We start from the raw sequence: 5,696 nt of genomic DNA on the forward strand, positions 1-5,696 counted from the left end.
CTCATGAAGAAGGAAGACCAAGTGTGGGTGCTTTGGTCCTTCTTAGAAGGAGTAACAAAATACTCAAGGAAGCAAATATGGAGACAAAGTGTGGGACAGAAACTGAAGGAGGGGCCATCTGATCATTCCACCTGGGTATCTATCCCATGTGCAGTCATCAATGGCAGATGCTGATGTGGATGTCAGGAAGCTCATGCTGACAAGAGCCTGAAATAACTGTCTCTGTAGAGGTCTGCCAGAGTCTGACATATTCAGAGGCAGATGCTCACAGCTAACCATTGAACTGATTAAGGGGTTCCCGATGAAGGAGTTAGAAGACTGAAGGAGCTGAAAGGGTTTGTGGCCCCATGAGGAGAGCAACAATACCAACCAACCAGAGCTCCCAGAGTCTAAACCACCAGCCTGGAGGCACATAGGGAGAGACCCATGGCTCCAGGTATATATGTAGGGGAGGATGGCATGTCAGGCATAGGTGGGAGAGGAGATTCTTGGTCCCATGAAGGCTGGACACCGAGTGTGGGGGAATTTGAGGGTGGGGAAGTGTGAGTTGGGGGTAGGTGAGGGCACATCCTCATAGAAGTAGCAGGAGGGGGATGGGATGAGAGGTTCCTGGGTGGGGTGGGGAATGGGGCAAGGGGATAACATCTGAAATGTAAATAAAATATCCAATAAAAAGGTAAAAAATACAATGTGATAATGAATTTAGAGAAAAATTATTCATTCATTCAACAACTAGCTAAGATAATAATATGCCAGACTCTAGGTTAGAAGGATCAGTAACTCACAGCACAGCCTGGTCTGATTTAGAAACACATTAAGGAAATATATATTGAACTTCTACCAGCATACACTTCACACACAAGTCTCCCAAAGCCTTCTTTGAAGTCTCCTGGCATGGACAGGAAACCATCACTTTTATTGTGTGCATGTCAGTTTAATATTCCTTTCTTTATTCCTTTTTCTACCTTTCGGTTGGGATTAAACAATCAGGAGAAAAGACTTTTGTACCTAATAGCCCTCAAGACAAAAATAGCTTCTTTCTCAGGAGTGATGGTCAGTCCATGCTCAACACAAGTTATGAAAGACTGAGGTTCACCAGGTGGGAGTTTTGCCTCCAGTAACACACTTGTCCCAGCTGGAGTTACCCAGCCTCCTCCAAAGGGCTACTGGGTATAAGGACACATCACATAAAGTGCCAGCCTTTGCTGTTGCTGTGACCAGTGAACTGTTCAAATCTGACCCAGCAGTCTTACGCCTTGAGCCAACACCCCTGAACACAGGCAAGTTAATCAGTCAGCTATCAGTAAGAAGTAAGATTCCAGAGTCTTCAGTGCTCAATTACTGGTAAATTGCCGTGAAAGCCCATGGCAGCCACCTGGGATTAGAAGACAAGTTGTCCAAACATAAAGTCAATACAGAATCAAAGAAAAATGTGGAGAAGTTCATGGTATTTCCAGAATTTCAGACATATGCACCAGTACATCTCCTTTGCTGATTAAGTAGTTTAGAATACTGCAATCAAAGGTATTCTTGATAGTTCCATGTGGAATTATATTCTTTAGATAAAAATATATCTGACTTAAATACAGGTCAAACTAACTTTGGACTAATCACATGTTCCCCTGGCTGAGTATCAATGTAACAGGACAGTGGATTTAAAGGTCATTGGCTAAGCTGAGTGTTTGGCAGAAGGAATGTGTAAACAAGGTCACGTTTTGTAGCAGCATTTACAAAAGGAAATTAATAGAAGCTTCTGGGTTTCTAGGGTGTGGATAGACAGCTGTTGACATTTCTGGAGAATGAGCTTTACTATCTGGTTTTCAGTTGTCTGTCAGGCCCGAGGGAAGGATAATAATAATAATAATAATAATAATAATAATAATAATAGCAACAACAACAACAACAACAACAACGAAATCCTTTTTACGGATCCAAGAATTCCTAGGCTAACCATAAGAACTGTGTGGTGATCTGAAGGAAGAGGACTTTAAACTCTAGAAAGGGGAGAACAGTCTGGAGATTGTGTTTAACCACAATGGTTGAGTGAATCACTATTATTTAGTAAGACCTCAGTAAAAAGGGAGACAGTACAGTTCCAAAAGTTTCTGATTTGCAAATCCAAAGAAGCAATGTGGCCAGTGGCACACTGAGAGGCTATGGAAACCCTGCAGCCTTCTCAGCATCTTGGCTTTTGCATTTCTCCCATCCAGCTGCTGCAGAGTGGCTTCCTTTGTACTGAACTGGAGAAAGAAAGTGAAGTATGTGGAGAGTTCTGAGCCACAGAGTATTGTTGGGGTGAGAGGACAAGTGTGTGGAAATCCTGCTTGTAAGCCAGCTGGCTGTGCATGTGAGTTACAACCTGGAATTGTGATTGGTGTCTGAAGTCTTATGGGACTTTAATCCTTAGGTTTATAGTAACTGTAGGCTGTAATCTTTTTGAACTGAGCTCAATTCAGGACACCTAGTTGTTATATCTAGCAAGGCTTACTCAGTGCACCAGCTGTTAGGTACACACACATATCCCGGGCTCTGAAGTGAGTGCTCCTTTGAAGGATCATTTGCTAGGTATTGCAATTCACCATTGAACTCCTCCCCCTTTATTTTCTCAAAATGCTGCACACTCCATATGCCTCCAAAGTAAGTGTGTCCTGTCCCTAGCTTTCCCAGTAGATTCCCTTTCTTTTAGTTCTTGCTGTAGGAAGCAGGTCCAACCTTCTCAGGTATAGAGGTTCACCTCTTCAAGCTTCCTTACCATTAACCAAGTTGTGTACTTTTGTCTATTCCCCCCCCCTTTTATCACTTTAGACTTCCCCTTTTAAATCTTGTTTTCTGTTGCTAAAGGTTGTCTGATCTCATTCCCTGGTTAAAATTATTCACTAGTTTTTCATTTCCTATACCCTATAACTTAGAGTCTATAACTGAATAAAGAATCGGACAATTTCTACAGGTTCTCTTCTTGTCATTTTCCCCAGACTCATGATGTCACACTATAATATAAATAACTAAAATGATATTCTTTGTACAATTTGGACTTCTACAGCATATAAAAAATTGGCCACCTTGGGTATGTAATATATATGCAATTCCTTTATGGTTTAACATAGGCTGAACAGTAATTTTTATACTAAATAAATCAAACCTAAAGAAAACATGGCAAGTAATATTTTTGGCTGAGGAGAGTAATGAGCATAGACAAGACTGTGGAAAGAACTATAAGCTAACTTTAACACCAGGCAAGAGAAGCTCTCCTTTAAATTCTTGGTCAGAGTTGTCCAGGAGACTCAAAAAATGTTAAAGGCTATTGCTATTGTCCTTGGTTGTCCTTGAGAGATGACAATTCTCTGCTGCTGAAGATATCATGCACTTTAGTCGTAGGCCCCTGAACTAGAGTTGATCTGTATTCTTCCTGTAAGAGGACTCGATTTTTTGTGGTACCAGAAGTGTCATGCAAGTCTTTAAAGGAGGAAAGCAACAGTGAGACAGAGCCACAATACCTATGAACCACAATGACGACTTATATACCGCAACAATGACCAACATGGCAAAAAAACCCTAAAGGTGTAGTAGTGGCATATGATCCCTTGACAGTCACCAACAGCTTTCTCTTTGGACATAATAATAACCACTAAACAAGAGTAGAAACCTAGCCAGCTATCCAGGGCTAGTGAAATCATATATTTCAGAGGAGAACCTAAACTTGCACTTTACTAAACCAGCCCAATGTCTAACTACATTCTAAATATTTGTCATTATACTCACAGATAAGTGTATTCTAATACCACATCAAAAAGCATCTCTTTCCGACAGATGGAGACCATTACAGAAAACCACAACCAGTCAAAATTCAGAATTATGCAGCCCAGTCCTAACTGATATATCTACAATATATCTTTTGCCAATGAGACTCAATCACTGAGGAAGTGGTGTCAGAAAGATTGCAAAAGCCAGAGGAATAGGGAGTTTGCTGTGAGACTTAGAAATCCTTATGGTTATTTAACCCTCCTAAAGGAGACCCTTTAATGTCAGAAGCTATAACCCTTAAAGTCTCACCAACATGACAAACAAAACAGGGACTGAACAGGGACAGCAAAAGACTTGTTAAAGTGGATGAGTAGAGACCTCAACACTACACAAAAACTTCAGGCAACTAGAGCAGGAGTCATAGTCTTCCCAAGGGAGGAGCTTACCGATTAGTTATCCAATAACAAATGTCAGCCCTGAAAACATACATACAAATAACACTATACAGACAGAGATATTTAGGAATATACATACACATATACATACATATATATGTACTCACATACATACACATGTATATATGTATATGTACATACATAATACATACATACATATACACTTACACATATACATACATACATACATGTAACAACAATTTAAAGAGGAACCATGAATTTGTATTAGAGCAAGAAGAGATATATGTGAAAGTTTGAAGGAAAAAAAAGGAAGGGGGAAATGATGTTATTATTATTATTATCTCAAAAGCAGGAGGAATTCATACAAAAAGTTCAAGCTCAATCCCATCTCCACAAAGGCAGCTCTAATCAGTTTAACAGCTAGCATGTCCTACTTAGTTGAAACACTTCATTTCATTGTATGATATCTTGTACTGATAAGACACAAAGCCTGGAAACTTCATTTCTCTGAATTTCCTATAGTGAGAATCTGGGTAATTAATTATGGTGAAAAAATTTTCAAGAGATTTGGAAGGTGGGTAAAAGTGAAGAGTTCTTTGGGATTTCTAACAGGCCCTGGGGCTGACTGAAGGAAGGTTAGATTACATTCTTACGTCTTTGAGGGGATTTATCACCACCCTCCCTGAAACCACAGCCACCATCACAACCACACAAAAACACCAGCCAGACTAAACATGCCTTTGCTATTCAAGACTGAAGAACCCCTGAGTCACTCAGCTTTCAGAAATGGGAGGCAGGTTGGAGAGCGTAGGCAAGACATACCTCTCTACACACTTTCAGGGAATAACAAGGAGAGTCTCAGAGGGTGAGGACCATGGCCAGAGAAAATAGAGAACGGGTTTCTTTCATATAACGTGATCTAGGGCTAACTCAAGGCTCTGCATTCATTTGTGCTGTGCATATGTATGGACTAGAATGTGAGCAGAAATCACTGTGCTTGCCTCACTGCCCCTCTGATTATGGCTGTATGTACAGAAGGAGGGGAAGGAAATTTAATTTCACATTCTTAGATTGAAGAAACAGCCATGTCTAGGCCAAGAAGAAATATTTGTGCATACCCAGGGATGCTAGAGTCTGAGCTACTTGTAATGACTGATTCATTCTTTCTAAATTAACTGTTGTGTGTGCAGAGGAGGGCTGAATGTGGGTTTTCCTGAAATAAGGAATGGGAAAAAAAAAACTGTATTTGGTGAACATAAAGGTAAGCATTGTCAATAACAGTGTTCTTTATCATGCAACTCTTCTTTCATTTCATTGGCATAGAGAAGAGTGACAACTCCCAGTCTCACATGGATGCTACTGACTTCTAGAACATTAATTACTAAAGGGACAAATGTTACTTTTGTGCTGAGACAGGAAAGTGCTTGTGAACTCTGCAGAGATTTTCTCTCTTCTACACCTTGATGGCACAGTTGAAAGAAGGCAACAGTTTGTGAAGTGAATCATGCTCAAAGGCTTGTTGTCTAGGACTTAAAATCC

Source organism: Arvicanthis niloticus, chromosome 4 (assembly GCF_011762505.2).
Source record: "Arvicanthis niloticus isolate mArvNil1 chromosome 4, mArvNil1.pat.X, whole genome shotgun sequence".
NCBI lineage: Eukaryota > Metazoa > Chordata > Mammalia > Rodentia > Muridae > Arvicanthis > Arvicanthis niloticus.